Source organism: Mustela putorius, unplaced genomic scaffold (assembly GCF_011764305.1).
Source record: "Mustela putorius furo isolate JIRA1106 unplaced genomic scaffold, ASM1176430v1.1 tig00000873_pilon_pilon_pilon, whole genome shotgun sequence".
In the NCBI taxonomy this organism is placed as follows: domain Eukaryota; kingdom Metazoa; phylum Chordata; class Mammalia; order Carnivora; family Mustelidae; genus Mustela; species Mustela putorius.
In genome coordinates, this window is record NW_025421504.1 from 4,045,966 (window position 1) to 4,064,337 (window position 18,372).

General features: G+C 50.5%; 1 non-coding gene across 1 annotated transcript; it reads left to right on the forward strand.

The window, feature by feature from the left end:
• The first annotated feature begins 13,477 nt into the window (after positions 1-13,477).
• On the forward strand, positions 13,478-13,663 carry LOC123393545. The gene has a single exon (XR_006608375.1). It is a non-coding gene; the product is annotated as a U2 spliceosomal RNA (small nuclear RNA).
• Positions 13,664-18,372: the final 4,709 nt, after the last annotated feature.

An 18,372-nucleotide genomic window follows, 5' to 3' on the forward strand; every position in this document is an offset into this window, starting at 1 on the left:
GGCATGGGTGAGATACCCCTGAGCAACAGAAGCCACGAAGCGGAAGGGGCAGCCACATGATCCTGTTTACATGAGATCTTAAAGGAGGCAAAGATTCATCTGTTCTGTTCGAAGTCAGGATAGTGGGCACGATGGTGCCTCCCACGCACCCCGGGTTCAGGCCTGTGGTCTTCACCAGTAGCCGCAGGGGCATCACCCTCCCCTCCCCCCGACACCCCCTCCCCATGATTCACTGACCTCCCGACCCAGCCCATCCTCTCCGGAGAGATCTGGCTAAAACATCAGTACAGCCGTGCCCCTCACAGCCCCACGCAGGTCCCCTCCGTGGTGCGCCCACGTTCACAGCCGAAGCACCTGTCCGTGGATGAACACAACGTGGTCCAGACCCACAGCCTTAAAAAGGAGGGGGAAACTCCAACACCTCTTACAACGTGGATGAACCCTGAGAATGTGTTCCTCAGCGAAATCAGGGGGACACGGAAGATTCTCTCTACGTGGGTACTCAAAAGCAGCCCAGATCACAAGGGACAGAAAGTGGAGTACTTCCGGGCAGGGGGAGAGAAATGAGAAGCCTGTGTTTAACGGGGACAGAGATCTGATTGGGGAAGACATGAATGTTCTGGAGACAGACAGTGGCAATGGGTGAATGGACTTAATGTCCTGAGCGGTCCACTTAAAACGTGGCTGAAACGGTAAGCTTTAGACGATGTGTATCTTGTTCTCACCTCAGGGCCTTTGCACCTGCTGCTCCCCCGTGTGTGGAAAGGCCTTCACGAGGCCAGCTGTTCTGGTTGCTGAAGGGTCCAACTAGATGTCCCTTCCTCACAGAGGCTCTCCTGACCACCTGAGGATGGTGGCCTCACCCTGCCAGCTTCTAGAAGGTCACCCTTTTAACTGTGCAGAGCACGTCTCTCTATCTGATATTTTCCTACTTCGTTCTTTTCTGTCTCTGCCAACCTGCACAGGTGATCCGTGAGAACAGAGCCTTGCTTGTGTGGTCAACTGGTGCTCGACACACAGTAGGTGTTCCAAGGACTGTGGAAGGAGGGGGGGAAAGAAGGCGCTGGGACACCCCACACAGACACCCAGCCATGGTTTGCCTGCAGGGCCACGGGCTGGATACAGTTTTGGGGTGCAGGGGGGTCTCCCATGCTCTTGGAGAGCTGATGCAGGCTCGGGGAAGACTTGCAGCCCCACTGCAAGCCTTGGAGCTGGAGCTCGAGGTGCCAGGGTGGTGCGGGGGTAGGAAAGGTGCTTCCAACCCTGCCCCCCGCCCCCCGCCGGCCAGCACACAGGCCGCTCTGGCCAGCTGGAGGCAAGTCCCCCAGAAGGACTCCACTGAGACCTGGGGGCGAGTGAGCCCCGAGCCCGGATGGAGCTCTGGGGGCCCGCCACAGCACGCGCTGCCCAGATTGCCTTCATGTGGCTGTCACCCCAAACCTGAGGACAGCCCTTCCCAAGCGTTTGCCGTTGCAAGTGCTTTCTGCAGGCAGCAGTGAGGGCCTGGGAAGGAGGAAGAGGGGGGCGGTTCGTGGGAGACATGGGGGATAAGGGAGAGATGAGTAGTGGAGGGGAGAGTTGGGGGGGAGGAAAAGTGGGTGGGGGAGGGAGGGGGTGAGGTGGGAGGGCTGGGACTGGGAGGGGAGAGGTGGGCAGGGCGGGGGAGGCAGGCACTGAGGGAGCGGTGGGCGGGGGAGGGGAGAGGTGGGCAGGGGCCGCGGAACGTGCAGGACCCTCTGTCTAGGCCTCGCTGTGCCAGAATTGCCAGGGCGTCCCCAGAGCCCACCCCACTTCCTAAGCTGCCGCCCCCCGCCGCTCGGGGCCGTTTTCCATCCGAGTCCAAGTGCCCATAAACATCTCGCTCAAACGGCCTCCTCAGCAGCGCTTGGAGGAGACAGCTCGCCTCCCTCGCTCACAGGGGGGCACTTCCCACCAGGCCTGGGGGTGGGGGGTGCACGCAGGGGTGCGGGAAGGGGTGGCCCACGGCGCTTGATTTCCCTGCGGTGTGTGTGGTGTGTGTGTACACTGTGTGTGTGTGCCACCGCGGAATGCTGCCAGAGCAATTCGGTTTCCAAGGAAACGGTGAAGGTGCGGGCTGCTGCGCACACGAGTGAGAAATGCGCGTCATGCGGGGCCCAGGCGCCCAGCTGGAGCCCAGCCAATTACTGCCCACTTGGTACCCCCAGAGCCTGGCCTGCCACGGAGCCCCCAGGGGGCCAGGGGGCTGGGGGCGCCCCAAACTCTGCCCCAGGAGAGGCTCCAGCCTGCAGGGGGGGGGGGGGGGGGGGGGGGGAGGCAGGGTGAGGATTAATCCTAAACCATGGAAGCCCCCCCACCCCCGCCGGCGTGAAGGCCTGCATCCCCCCTCCGAATCCACCAGTTCCCCCCGCCCCCGCGGCTGCAGGGCTGGGGGGCAGGCAGGCAGCAGGCCGTCCCAGGCCCCACTCCACTGCTAATTATTTTCCGTGATGAACATGTTATTATGTCTTACACTCGAAATAATCAATTTGGAATCACCACTTTGATGAGTTAATGGGCACTTGGTGGGTGTCATTTGAGAATCTCTCCGCCAAGTGCGCTTCTATTTTTAACGGTGGCTGCCTCGGGTCCACCAGAGGACACACTAAGCCTGCAGGAGTCCCCACCGCCCCGACTCTCCCTCCCTGTGTCTCTCACCTCCAATACCACCACCTCCTGCTCCTCTGGGCTATGGCCCTGTGGACTAGTGACAGCCAGTGAAGAGCTCCACTCCCTGAGCCCAAATCAGGGTCCCCTGCCTCTCGGCTGAGCCCTTGTTGCGAGCTGTAGGGGGGATGTTGTGTCCTCGCGGGAGTCATAGCTTGCATCTCCACCCCCAGTGAGATGGCCTTCGGAGGTGGGGCCTTTGGGAGGAGATCAGGGCAGGAGGGGGAAGCCCTCACAAATGGGGTGAGCGCCCTTACGGAAGAGACCCCGAGCATTTCCTCATCCCTCCCTCCACGTGTGGACACAGTGAGAAGCAGAAAGAGGACCCCCAGCAGACTCCGAATCTTCAGGCACTTTGATCTTGGACTTACAGCCCCGAGAGCTGTGAGCCGGCCAGGTGTATGGTTGAAGCCCCAGCCTGGGGCCGGGTTATTGCCGCCCAGACACTCGAGAAGGGCGCGCCATTAGCCGCCGAATCCCCCAGACGTCTTCGGAAGGCAGTTTTGATCGGGACTTCCATTTCTCTAGGGAGAGCACCAAGGCTCTGGCGTTCAAAACCGGAGCCTGGCCTCGTGCCTGAGGATGCCATGGCCATCTATCCCAGCATCCTGGCCTGATGCTGCTGAAACAAGCAGCAGGAGAGTTTCAGTAGAAGGACCCGTTTCATCGCAAAGGCCAACAATGGAAGGATTAGATGAGAGTCGTTGGACACTACGATGGGGTGTGGGCCTCTGGTCTTCCTAACCTTAGTAACCTAACCTGTTGGCTGCCTCCCAAGCATTCCTGCCCCTTCCCAGCAGCCTCCATCTCTCCAAGTTCCGCCTCCCAGGAACCTGACTTCGTTGCTGGGTTCCGAGACAAAGCACATGACGTAGGCGGTCACCCTATAGAATTCCCATCCCTTTGTCATAGTGACCTGCCCAAAGGTGGGCCCGCGAACCAATCTGGCTTTATTAATGCAAGCTCAGAACCTTCGCTTGGAATGTTGGGACAAAGAGGTGCTCTCTTTCTTACCAGAGATGACCATGAAAGCGTGGAGCCCCAAGGAGCTGCCGGCAGCCTTCTGGGACCTCCTGGAGGCAGAAATTAGAGACGAAAACACAAACATGTGGGCGTGCACTCACACACACACACACACACACACGCACACATTAGAGCTGCCATGGTTCCTGTGTGTCAGAAGGCCCTGGTTCTGGCATACACCAGCATCCTCGGGGAAAAGTGACCAGCAGATGGCCCCGGCTCAGGCTGTTCTTCAAAAGCTGGGCAGCTCTAAGATCTGCTTTCTCCCTTCGAGAAGAGCACGAGACATCCAGACAGGCCAAAGCAGAGAGGTCTCCAGTTCCGGCCAGGTCCTTAGGAAGCCAGATGGTCTGTCCCCGGGCCTCCCCCAAAGAAAATTCCAGCTTCTCTGCGGTCCAACAAGGGGAGGACCCACTTCTCTTCGTTCCCTGTTTCATTTCTGTGTCCCCTGGTCACATCCCACCTGGGAGGGAAGAGCAGCATGGAAGTTCTTGCACAGCATTTCCCTCCAGGGTGCCTGAGCCATTAAGCCTGCAGAGCTCATCAAAGTCCACACTCAAGTGCTTGCTGGGTACAGAAGGGTCACAGGGCATTGTAGAACTCATGAGTGCCAACGTTACGGTGAGATCTCCAGGGCACCTTTCCAAGAACTGAGGTGCTGCAAGAGGGAAAAAAAAAAAAAGGGAGGGACCCAGAGAAAAGCAAGTGTGTACTCGGTGTTGTGATTTCTCAGGGCTCCCCTAAGTTCATGAAATTCAGGATGTGACCCACAGGATACTTGAGGGGGTGTGCAGACCTACCATTCCAATGCTGGTAGGTAGGCTCACTGAGGAGCCTCATCTCTGCATCCTAGACACTCACGGTAAACAGGTGTGGCTCTCAGTGAGGCTGTCCATGGGGACCAACAAGCTGGTGTCCCCAGAACTGCCCCTGCTCTCCAGTGCCTGCTGGATGAGAGGACACGCTGTCTTTGGTACTGTCTGATGCTAGTCTCCAAATGCAGAGCTGCATCAATATTTTTTAATAGGTTACAGGGAAAATAGACTATGGAATAGTCTTTTAGTCTTCTAGTCTTCAATAGACTATTTAGTATTTAGTAAAAGACTTGTAGTCCTTTAGTCTTCAATAGACTATTGAATAGAGAGTCAAACCCCCACAGGTGTGGAATAAGTCACAATTTACACAGAACCCAGGTCTCCCATGTTCTTTAGTGCTCCGGCATTAGCACCACCCCTTATCCGTGTACCCCATTTCCAGCACGGTGCCCAGAATCTAGAAAACAATGGGGAAAGTCCTCAGTAGAGTCAAGCTGGCATCATCACTGCCCAAAACAATAAATCACCTGTCCAATAAAATGTCTCCTCCGGGTGTATATGACCCAGAAGCAATTTCCTAACAAGTTTTAAAAAATTATTTTATATGGGGGTGCCTGGGTGGCTTTGTTGGTTAAGCAACTGCCTTCAGCTTAGGTCATGATCCTGGAGTCCCTGGATCAAGTCCCACATCGGGCTCCCTGCTCAGCACTGCTCACTCTGACCCTCTCCCTTCTCATGGGTGCTCTCTCTCGCAATCTGTCTCTCTCAAATAAATAAATAAATCTTTAAAAAAAATATTCTATATGAAGAGTGTTGTGGGTTTTGAACTCATTTGTTAAAGATGGGAACAGTGCAACACTTTCCAAGATTGTGGGAACAACTGATTGACATGAAGAAAGACAGAAATGAAAACAACAAATTTCAATTAAAAAAAAAAAAGCACTCAAGTGTCAGATGGGATTGTAAAACAAGTATCTTGGTTTAGTAGCTGCAGCCTCCTTCTTGCTTCCTCCCAATGAATCTACATATCTTTTGTTTGTTTTGTTTTGGATCTACATAATATTTGTGAGACCTTGTTACCAGCTAGCATCACCACAAACCACTGTTGACATAAACAACTCAGAAGGAGACCTTCAGGTCACATTAAGCATTAAGCCAAATTTTTCAAAACTAATGAAGGACAGTCCATTTATTTTCTACAAAGCATGAAGACACGTCCGTGGGGAATGGACAGTCTTTTAAAGAAATGGTCTAACAACCAGACACCCACAAGCAAAAGAGATAAATCTCCACCCATATCTTTCACCATCTATAAAAACAAACTCACAAGGAATGCAGACCTGAACTTCTAGAAGAAAACATGGCAGAAAATCTTGGATCAGGGGACAATTTCTCAGATACAAAATAAAAAGCATACTCCATTAAAAAAATAATAATGAGCTGGATTTCGTCTGAACTAAAAACTTCCCCTCTTTGAGAAACACTGTGAAGAACACAAACACACAAGTCTCAGACTGGGGGCCAGTGTTTGCAAAACGTATTTCTGTGCGAGGACTCGTGTCCAGGATAAAGAACTCTCAGAATTTAATAAGGCAAAAGAAGCAGCCCCATTTTTACAAGTCAGCAGAAGATTTGAAAAGACACTTCACTGAAGACAGTATACGGGTAGAAGATAAGCACGCGAAGAAAAGATGTTCAGCGTCACTAACTGTCAGGGAAATACAAACTAAGGCCACAGTGAGATATCCCAACACAGATATCAGAAGGGCTTTAAATCTGACAACAGCAGGAGTTGGTGAGGATGTGGAACACTGGCCCTGCGGGGCGCAACAGCCATGCGGGATGACCATTTGGTCATCATAGGACGCGCACACTCATAGGACGGCACTGGGTTTCCATACTGGAAATGTGTGTTCCCATAGAACCTGCGTGGCAGTGTTTGTAGCAGCTTGATTCATCCTCATCGAAAACTGGAAACCTCCCAAATGTCCCTCAACTGGTGACAGATAAAAAAGTAACAGTAAGGGCGCCTGGGTGGCTCAGTGGGTTAAAGCCTCTGCCTTCAGCTCAGGTCATGATCCCAGGGTCCTGGGATCGAGCCCCATATCGTGCTTTCTGCTCAGCAGAGAACCTGCTTTCCTCTCTCTCTGCCTGCCTCTCTGCCTACTTGTGATCTATGTCTGTCAAATAAATAAATAAAAATCTTTAAAAAAAAAAAAGTAACAGTAAATCATGCAACAGGGAACCACTCTGCAAGAAAAAGAAAGGAGCCTCCAGCACGCAGCGTGGAAGACACAAAAATGCTTGGTGTTCTGTGAAGGAAGCCAGACCCCAAAGGCTACCGACCGTATGAGTCGCTGTACTGGACATTCTGGAAAAGGTAAAACTATAGGGGAAGATGACAGATTATTCATTTCCAGAGACCAGGGGATGGGGAGATTTGGACTGGGCTGAGGGAGCTAAGTGTTACACGGCTGGATTGCGGTGCTGTTTACATAACTGCGTGCATTCATCAGAACTCACGGGGCTGGCCTCTAGCAAGAGTGAATTTTACCAAATGCAAATTATACCCCAGTAACCAGACTTAAAAAAAGAATCCTTTCAGAGTGACCTTACTAAAATACACATTTGCAACAGGAAGGTAACATCTATTATCAACACGTGTGGCGTGTGTCCAAATCAGGCAGCTAACGTCAAGTCATATAATTAATATTAGGGCTCCTTGTGATTTCCTGCACTGGAGGTTCGTGCCATTCATGGGGAGGGTCGCTGGACAGGACAGGTGTCAACATGCTTGTGGGTCACCCAGCGTGCTGAGACATACGAAGGGCCCCGACAAGGGTAACAGCTTAGGAGAATGGGGGCGGGACCAAGCAGAAGAGAGGCGAGGACTTAAGGAAGAATGTGCTCGGAAAGGGGTGTTGGGAGGGAAGAGGCGGCAGCCACACAAGGGGCATTGGGCGCCCACAGCAGCCTACCACCATCACGGAGGCTGTCTGCTCCATCAGAATTACGTGAGCAAAGCAAGCAAAGGGCTGAGATCGAACCACCACATGCCAGTTCTCCCCCCACTGGGGATCAGCTTGGCCCATGAGCAAATAACCAAGTGACCCCATCACTCCAAACTAAAAGGGGTCACTAGCCCCTTGACCTCTGTGTAGTTTGACCGAAGACAAATAAATTCTCCTGTTTGTTTAAGGAAAGGTCTGCAAAGCCCAGAGCCCTGGGAAGAGACCTTCTTCCCTCCACTTAAAGTAATAGACTCCCTGCATGTCCCTGGTGCCCGGCCCCGGGGGCAGGACGGGGGGGGGGGCGCCCAGCTCTCCTGCCCGCTCTAGGGGCCACCATGCAGTCTCCTCTCCAAACACAGGCATCTTGCTTTCATTAAGTCAATGTACAATCACCTGGGGAGGATGTGTTCCAGTTTCTAGGCTGTGTCCGACTTCTGGGAGAGTGTCTGGCCCACAGCGATCCTGGGTACAGAGGTGATGCTGTGGGAGTGAAGAGACAGAAGCCATAGCCTGGGAATTTGGAACTGACATGCAGAGACTCAGTCTTGCTCTGAGCGGCTGGCCCGTGCATTTACCTATCGAGAGACTGGAAGACGAGTCAGTGACCTGCTGAACTAGGGGGTCGCTCGTGGCCCCAGAGGCACCTCCCATTCTCACAGTCAACACCCTTCTTGTGTCTTTGAGCTGGCTCGGGCAGTCTCTGCTCCTTGCGGAATTATTTCCATTTTACTGATAAGCTCTGAGGCACTGGCGAGTGAAGTCACTAGTCCAAAGTGACAGGATCCGTGAGGGGACAGCTGAGGGCCAAGCCCAGATGGGTCTGAGTCTGAAATCTGTGTTCCCCAAATAGTGCTCTTGGCAGGGCAGCTTCCAGAGAAATCTCCCCATTTCCGAACCCTTCTCAGAACGTTCCCTGGAGTTCTCAGCCCTGGCTGTCTACCAGAACCGACTCTGGAGCCTTGGGAAGGGACCTGAGCCCTACAGAAGCACGCTCAGCTGGCCCTCTGCAGGTCAGTCCTGGGAGCCCGTGGGCATACCCACTGGATCCATCCCCACACTGGTCAACCGTCTCCATTTCTTTAGGGACTCCAGAACCCCAAGCCATGCTGAGGAAAGGGCGGGAAGGGGGCAGGGCAGGGGAGGAGGGGGAGGGGGAGGTGGCAAAGCCAGAGTACATTCCAGGAGGCAGAGCTCAGGAAGGAGGATGCTCACGGAGACCAGAGGCTGCAGACAGACGGGTGATGAGGGGCTGCCTGCCCGGGGCCTTCTGGAGAATGGGGGTCGGGGCTGGAGACCAGGCTCACAGGTGTTGGTGACAGGCAGGAGGGTCGTGTAGATGCTGCAGGTGAACCCGCAAGGTAAGACAGGGCCAGATGAACCCAGACTGCTCCCCCCGGGGAACTCACCGTCTGGTGCCTGGTGCCTGGTGCTGGTTTTTATTTGGGAAGAGGGAAGAGAACTGGCGGTTTGGAAACTCCACTGACCCTATTTGTTCTCCCCTGGAAACACGGGGCTGATGCCCCCCCCACATTCCCAGGTCCGGTGAGACTTCGCCCGAGGCCACAGACAGCTGAGCTGTGCAGCGCAGCTCCCGGAGAAATCGGGGACTACGGCTCGGCAAGGAGACAGGCACAGGAACCTTTCCCTCTAACTGCCCATCAAACCCTGTGAGGAAGCAGCAAAAATGCTGTTGTCTTGCTCATAAGGCTCCGGCTGACCCAGATAAGATGGGCCCCACCAAGGGCCTGAGCCTCTGGGGCAGTGACGTTGACACAAGGACTGCAGGGCCCCAGGGATTAAGCTAAGCTTCTGTTAAGTCCCTGACCTTGCAGATAACATCATGCAAACCAGACCCAGGGGACACTGTGGCTCTCCTCTCAACACAGACACGTCTTAGACTCTGCCAAGAGAGCTGTCAGCCTGACTCCCACGTCTGCTTCCAGCCCTGTTCCTCTGGGGACCGTGAGGGTCCCAGCGTCGGGGACACACGCATACACACGCACACCTGAGACGCTGAAGCCACAGCAGCCACCTCTCCGAAGCAGGCTGGCTTTTCTCTGAACCCGCCGCCCCCGCCCCCACCCCCAGGGAGGGCTGTGAACACTGTGTCCTGACAACCTCTTCAGGCCAGATTCTCAACCCTGCGGGACAGGAGGACACACGTCCGCCCACATATGCGGTCGGGATCATCTCGAATGGTCTCCCCTGCAACTGATGGCCTGCCCTTTCCAGCTCTGGACTGGCCGACGCAGTGGTCCATCACCAACCCAGAGAGCCAATAGAGTGACAGTCGTGGCCTACAGGAGACCGCACACGTGGCGTCCATGTGCCGCTGAACAGTCCGGAGACTGCACTTGCCAGCCGACAGTGTGTGTCCCGGCCGCACCCAGCCGCGGTGGAGGGAGCTGCCCGGCTCCCGTCATGCAGTGACAGTTTCGAGGTGGCAGGATACGCGGAGTGGCCCGTCCTCGGTGGAGGGTCAGGGTTCCTCCCAGAGCGATGACGTTCCTACACCACAGCGGGACACTTGTTTGCCAAGAGTTCATCTTTGCACCCAGCCTCCTTTCTGAGCGAGGGAGAGGCCGAGTGGGGGTCCCTGCGCCCCCCCTTCTGCCCCAGTCTTTGCCCCTGCAGCTTTAGCAGTGGACAGACGAGGCACTGCGGTCACCCCAGGGCTCACAGCCGTCTCTTCCCATCCCTGGCATAGCCACAGCCTCAGCATTTTGGAAACTCCACTGACCCAGGGTCACGCTGCACCCCCCACTGTGCCCCGATCAGCCCATGACCTTGGGCACGTCCTTGAACCTCCCTGGGCCTCTGTCTCCTTCTCCAGGAGATGAGCGGGATGAGGCCGCTGGGTTTCCGTGGCCTCTCTCAGCTCTGAGGTCTGCACATTGGCTTCCAACACCTCCGTTCCTTCTCCCTGAGTCCAAATCTGGAATGGAGTAATCTGGGGCTTATGAAAACGCTTATGTTTTCTAAGGGACCTTCTCCTCCCCTGGCATCCTTTTGTGCTGCTGATGTCTACCTGTGTCTCTGGCTCCCAGGGCAAGGACTCTTTGATCTCACTCTACCGTGCCCTGATGATTAGCTCCGTGTGGGCGACTAAAGAAATTCTAGCCATAAATAATAATGATGATTATAAAAATAATAACAGGCGCAGTCTCCTCCCCGTGTCAAAGCGCTGGTTGCTTCTTCTTCTTCTTCTTTTTTTTTTTTTAAATGCCACTCTGTGCCAAAGGCCTTCAGAAAAGGAGTTAATTAATATCCCTTGCTGTGGACTAATTCTCGTTTCAACATGTGGCTGTCATTTCCCTGTCATCATAGCTGATTTACAACAGGGTTTAATTAAATTCTCCGTACATTATTCAGCATCCTCCAAAGACAACACCAGAGAGGCCCGGGGTATTTAAAATGTCACCTGCTGAGACATATCACCTCTTCTTAAATAAATATGACAGTGATCAAACTTTGGCTAATTACAGTGACTTAGTTATTTGTTTGTATGTTTTAATATTTAATTGCTTTCATGTTCATCCAATTACCGAGCAACAGCAAATAGAAATTAACTTTTTATCAGCGTGTTCCCAGCCCAGCAAATAAGCGCCCCCAAGCCTCCGTACATGGGGAGCTGCCCAAGCTGAGAGATGGCAGACACGTTCTCAGCTCAGTGCACGGGTCGATTAAATTAAGGGAGAGCCCTCGCGGCTCCTGCCCCAACTCCCAGCCTGCTTGGGGCTGCACGCCCAGCTTCCGGCAGCATCTGACTCCGGACTAAGAGCAGGGAGCAGACACGCTCAGGGACTTAGTTCCCTACTGCCACCCGATGGCCGCACTGCGCAATTGCCCCTCTTCCTTCCGATGTTTAGGGTTGCCTGGAAGAAGATGAAAGAGAACTTGGGGAGCTTGTGCCTTCAAGTTCCCCGCGGGGCAGCCTGGTTGTCTTCATGCTTGTCCAGCTCTGCGGGCCGTCTGCTCCTGGTTAGAAATTCTAGCGCCTTCTGCCAAGCTCCCTGACAAAGGCAGCACCTGAAAATGTTTGTTCGATTTACATCCCAGATTCCAGCAGCTGGATGCCCGCCCCGCTAAGAAACGGGACTCGGGAAATATGCCACAGCTTATCGTGAATGCTGTTCTGATCACAAGTCTTAGCCAGACCCTGAGACGTCCCACAGGGCCCCCAAAAGCTGGTCCCTCAGGCGTTATCTTGAAAGCTCCCACTTGCTCCAGCCCATCATTTGACATTTCGACGTTTGCTTTTCTCCCAGTCCTAACCTCAGTATCTCAATCTCTGCAGAATTTCAAAAATAAAAAGGGATGGAGAATTAAGCCCTTCCTGGAACTCTCTTGGTGATTCCAAATTGGATAAGCCTGTTCTACCTCCAGCCGTACCCCACAGCCTCATGGGATGTTGGTTTAAAATGTTAAACTTTCCAAAAATAAAAATAATCTTTTCATGTACTTACATCTTATCTTCCCAGCTCAGCTGTAAGCTCCTTAAGGGGCGGGCTTGGAAACCAGCAGAGACTTAACCACGGTAAAAGCTAAAGAAAATAGCCACTGGCTAGCTTTCTGCCAAATGGCCCATAAGTTGTCTTATGTGGGGTCTGGCTCACGAGGGGGCAGACAGGTGTAATGGAAGGAAATCCATTTGCTCATCGAGCAAGTAAGTCCTACTGTGCACTAAGCCTAGGCTACAATGAAACAATGCAAAGGCTCTGTCCTTGGTGCTGGAGTGTGGGAGCGAGCACAAGTAATTGTGAGCTAAGGTGTGTGGCTGAGAAGGCAGAGGACAAAGGAGTGTGGCCAAATGAGGCCACCTGGTCTGGGCAGCCAGCGGGAGCTTGCTGAGGAAGCCAGTGTGAGCTGACAGCTGAAGAAAGAAGAGGAACCTTTTTCATTTAGCAAAGAATAGAAGGCCATTTGAAAATTTTTTCCTGGGGACCCCGGGTTTATGCAAATGAACTCAGATCAGGAAGAGACATTCTAATTGGTCCCAGCAGGTGCTTCCCTGGTCAGGGGTCAGCACACAGTTCAGCACCCGTGGGAATATCGCCATCAGGGTCCCTGAGACCTGCGTTGCTGTCACACCCCCTCTTTTCAGATCCTGGAGATTTTTGCCTTTAATTCACACCAAGTCCTTATTCTCATTTCCTCTCAAGCTAATTCTCCTTGACAGGCAAGTCCTTAGAGAAAGAAAGCAAGCTCCAGATCCCTTGGCTTGGTCAGGAACTATTGAGAAACCAAGGCAGCAGAGAACATGGCACAGCGGACCAAGACGGGGCCGGGCATCAGGGAAAGGTCTGGACCTTAGGAACCTGGGGGGAGGGGGCTTCTAACATGGAGGTCCGGCTCAGATGGTCCCTCTGAAAAGCAACAGCACCTCTACAGGATTGAAGCCATTCAGTTTATCCTTGTCAGAACGAGGCACGTGGTAGGACTCGGGCCCTCCCGTAAGTGTCACAAGTTGTCACAGGACAAGACACACAATGGTCTGGGGGTCCCCATCTGAGCCCATCTGGAGGAACAGGAGAGGCTGCATAGAATGGGGGAGGATCTTTAGGACATGAAAAAAGGATAGCGGTGGGCTGGAGGGAAAAATCAGTCCGCAATACAACTTCTGCCTGACTCCCTCTCTCCAGACACACCCTCGGTGCCAAGCTGCATAGAGGGACAACAGTTAAGGTCCTGGACGATGGCCCGCATCAGCCACCAGACTTGTAAGTGAGCAGACCTTTAGATGACTCCAGGCCCAGCCTTTGTGCCATCCCATTTGATGCTGCATAATACAGAGAAAAGCTGTCCCCACTGAGCCAGTGGGCAAAATTAAGGTAGTCATTGTTTAAATAACTCCTAAGTTCAGGCTTATTACATAACACTAGGGAAACAGAACAATACCTGTGATCGGTCTCAACCTTGTGCCTTTGACAGCAAATACCATTTTTACCTTCAAAATTTATTAATTTAATTTATGTATCTGTTCTTATCAGTTTAATATCTGATACGTCCTCTATCCGAGGACAATATATTAAATGGATTTTTGGAGCAGGGAGATGGAATAGGAGCTTGCTCCGTCCACTCCATGCATCGACCTGGTATTGCAGTACTTCCAGGAACGGTGCACTCCCCTCGGGGGAATAAAAAAAAAAATTATTAATTTATTATCTTTATTTATTTATTTTTATTTGACAGAAAGCGAGATCACAAGCAGGCAGAGAGGCAGACAGAGAGAGAGGAGGAAACAGGCTCCCCGCCAAGCAGAGAGCCCAATTCGGGGCTCGAGTCTAGGACCTGAGATCATGACCCAAGCCGAAGGCAGAGGTTTTAACCCACTGAGCCACCCAGGTGCCCCTTATTATCTTAATTGATTAATTCAGATACCTCTCATTCCAAATTTCCACTTGGGCTAAGATGAAGTGTGTCCTCTTTGCCTGAGTTAAGGAGCTATGTAAGCAACTTAATCATGTACCAAAGACAATAGGGGAAAATCTACTCTTTATTGAAACTACCTTCAGGGGCACCTGGGGGGTTCAGTCTGTTAAGCATCTGCTTTCAGTTCAGGTCATGATCCCAGGGTCCTGGGGTTGAGTCCTGCATCAGGCTCCCTGCTCAGTGGGGAGGCTGTTTCTTCCTCTCCTTCTACTGCTCCCCCTACTTGTGCTCTCTCTGTCAAATAAATAAATAAATAAAATATTTAAAACAAAACAAGACAAAACAAAGGAACTATCTTCAGGTACATCTGTTATAACGTGTATTTGCTTACAAAGAGGTACTATTATAGTCACAAAGTAAACTTATCTATTTGTTCTCGTCCTTACTAAGTAACTTCAAGACATTTGAGTACATTAAGTGATCACTACAGGTGTCTAAATATAACCCATCAGTGTTTCTTTAAAAACATTTAAAACCAGCTTGCCTCTCCAGCATTATTCCAAGGACTCTGAATCTAATCATAAGTAAATCCTTGAACTTTCTATATAGAATTATGCTGTAATTCTATATAGAATTCTATGTAGAACTCTATAGAGAAGTGGCTCTGTCACAAACCCATACAGGTAATTTGTCTGTATTGTCCTGTGACTTCCCATTTAGGACTTAGATCTGTGACCACTGTGCATTTTCTCTGCCCCCACAATCTGAATATACTCAGCATATCTCTACCAACAGTCAGGCAAATATACTTCTTATCATAGTTTTATCTTCACCCCCTTACCCAGCATAACTTACTTTCTCTTTGTGATGTACCCTCAAAGGCCCTAAAAGAAGTTTGCATCAATCTATAGCCTATATTTTAAATTAAACTGAGACCCCAGAAAGCCCAGGTCTTAGCAGTAAAGATCATGTCTTGGGTTAAGGGCTACACCATAGATCTGAGTTGAAAACCAAAGTGGGTCCACCCAGACAAAGAATACAACCAAACCTTGCAGGAGGAAAAGCATTCACCAAGAATTGGACTGCATGCCGAACAAAATTCAACATTTTTTAAAAGTAGGTTAAGACAGGGGCACCTGGGTGGCTCAGTGGGTTAAAATCTCTGCCTTCGGCTCAGGTCACGATCCCAGGGTCCTGGGATCAAGCCCGGCATCGGGCTCTCTGCTCTGCAGAGAAACTGCTTCTTCCTTCTCTCTCTGCCTGCCTCTCTGCCTACTTGTGATCTCTGTCTGTCAAATAAATAAATAGAATCTTTAACGTAGGTTAAGACGATCCAGACGCCATACAACATATCTTCTGAAATGTCCAGCATATAATCGAAAATTACTAGACATGTGAAGAGATAGAAAAATATGACTTGTATCAAGGGGAGAAAAAAGAAATTAATAGAAAAAGAGCTGAACTAACCTATCTTGGCAGAAGACACCTTTAAAGCAGCCATTAAGAATGTGTTCACAAACTTAAATGAAGGTTGGCCATGAACAAAATAGGGGGAATCTCAGGAAAGAAATAGAAATTATTTAAAAATAGCCAAGTTAATTCCAGAACTTATAGGTAAACTATTTGAAATTCACTGACTAGGAGATTGAATGTTATGGAAGCAAGGATTAGGAAGCTTGAATAAAAATTATTCCATCTGAAGGACACAGAGAAAGAGATTTCATGAAAACCAACAGATATTTGATAATCTATTGGACAAAATTATGTGGTATAACATATATGTAAGCAGAAGGGTTGTTGTTTTTTTAAGATTTTATTTGTTTATTTGACAGAGAGAAATCACAAGTAGACAGAGAGGCAGGCAGAGAGAGAGAGAGGGAAGCAGGCTCGCTGCGGGGCAGAGAGCCCGATGCAGGACTCGATCCCAGGACCCTGAGATCACGACCTGAGCTGAAGGCAGAGGCTTAACCCACTGAGCCACCCTGGCACCCCAGAAGGTTGTTTTTTGTTTTTTGTTTTTTTAATGTAAGTAGAGTTTTTAACAGAGAAGATAGAGAATGGGGCAGAAGAAATAATAGTTAAAATTTTCCAAATTTGATGAAAAACGTTCATTGCAGATTCAAAAATCTCAAAGAACCTCAAGCAAGGTCACTTCAAAGCTTCCCATACCTAGGTATACTATAGTCAAACTGCTAAAGAAAAAAAAGGAAAGAAAGATAAAAAAGAAAAAGAAAAAAAGAGGATCCTGAAAGCAGGCAGGAAAAAAAAGATACATTACATAGAAAGAAAAAAATGATAAAAATTATAGCTATTTTCTCAACAGATATAGTCACAGCCAGAAGATAAGGGTGCAAAAAATCTTAAAGAAATGGAGGCAAGAGCTGAGGCGGAGGGAGGATTGTTGGCTCATGAGTCTATGTCAAGTGAAAATAGTTCTCAAAAATGAGAATGAGACAAACGTGTTTGCAGATAATGAACTCAGAGAATTCCTCTGTAGCAACCCGGCATGACAAGAAATGCCTAAGGCAGTTCTTCAGGATGAAGGGAAATAATGCCATACAGAATTCAGATCTACAAGAAGGAATAAAGAGTGCCAGGCGTGGTAAATATTATGGGTAAAAAATGAAAGCCCGTGTTGCATGGGGGATTGGCGGTCCAATGGCCTGGACTTCTATCTAGTTCTACCACTTCCTAACTAGCTGACCTTGGGCTCTTCCTTAAAATAAACCTCAGTGTCTCCATCTATAAAATGGGAATAATTCTAGGACTGAATGTATAGAGTTGCAGGAGGATTAAATGAGAAAACTGATGTAAAGAGCATGATGTTGTACCTGGGGGTGCCTCAAAACTTTCACCTATACCAGCAATTCTAACCATTCAGCACCCTTGTTTGGTGGCTGTTGTCCCCATTTCAAAGGGAACCAGTAGAGCACAGACCAGGCAGGTAGGAAGTGGGAGAGGTGTCCAAACTCAGACACAGCATCGTCTCAGATGCATGCGCGTGCTCTAGTACACACCAGTGGTGCTTAATTGTGTCTCCGCCATGGACTCCATCTCAGAATAATACTTATAAATGCATAAAATGAAATACATAGAATTACAGAGGTGACAAATGACAATGAATGCCCGTTCTTAAAATATATCGTAAAGATAGCCATAGTATATGTGCTTCTTCCTCAATGTATGAAATAAAGTGTAGCTGCTGATTCAATAACCAACATGATTTCCAAGTGATGTCGGGCATAAAGAATATTTTGCGATATCTGCAACAATATTCATGTAGTGAAGAAACAGTTGTGAAAACCACAGTGGTGTGTTGAGGCCATTTTTAATGGAAGGAAATACTAAATTGCAGGATAACTTTGCCAAAACTAAATATGTAAACTTGCCTCATCCAAGCTCTTGGACCTCTACAGGTCCATAAACACCAGGTTAGAGACCTCGGGTGTCTGGTCTATATCACTTCTCAATAAATATTAGCTACTATCCTTTGGGAGGTGGATTCCCTCTGTCCATCTGTAGAAACCTCCTGCCTCACTTCCTCAGAAGGGAACTAAGTGCTTATCCATGCATGTAGACACAACATTTTCCAGAAATTTCAAGGGGTTCTGAGACCTTTGGAAGCCCCCCTTGGGTCCCAGATTAAGGAGCCCTGCTTCCTAAACAGCTGTCAGAGTCCTCCTCTGCTCAGGAGGAAAATGATCTCCCCAAGAACATACAGTACTTTAAAAGAAGGAGAAAGAGCAGAGTTGGCCGTTCAGGAACAGAAAGAAAACATCTTCTTGACCGTCAAAGCCAACAGGCAGTCATGGCCCAGCGTAGCCCATTTACAAGACTGATTACAAGGGGATCCAGCTGGTGGTGATGAGACACGGGGGTGAGGCCGGTGGGGGGCTGCAGAGAGAGGGGACATATTACATGACGCTGTTCGGTGACACTGATTACTCTTCGTGGCCCAAACCAGGAATTCAACGACAAGCCAACTCATTGCAAAAGCTGTATAATAAAGTTTGGGATAAGGAATTAATTTTTATAGTCGCTGGGGGACTGAACCTCCACCGTAATACAGATTTATTACAAATTAAATTCTCTCCTCAAGGGGTTAATGTAAAGACACCATACACAGCAGAAAGACCCCCCCCCCCAGGGCTATGCTGGAGATCAAGGGCGGGTACTTGTTTGGTGGGCTGTCCCCTCCCCAACCTGCAGATCACTGCCCCAGATGACCCGTGGTTCCCACCAAGTCCATCGCTGCCCGTTGGCGGAGTGGCAGTGAGCGGCATCCCCAGGCAAGGACATCTCCTTGCTTCCCACGGATGAGACCGAGGGCACCTTGGGAGCCCTAGCCCTTAGGCACTGCTTTTCCTGGCTGCACAGTGCAGACCCCAGAAGAGAAGCAGGGGAGGGGAGGGGAGCATGCATAGCCCGCAGCTCCCCATTCTCTGACTTCTGGCCTTGAGTTCTCC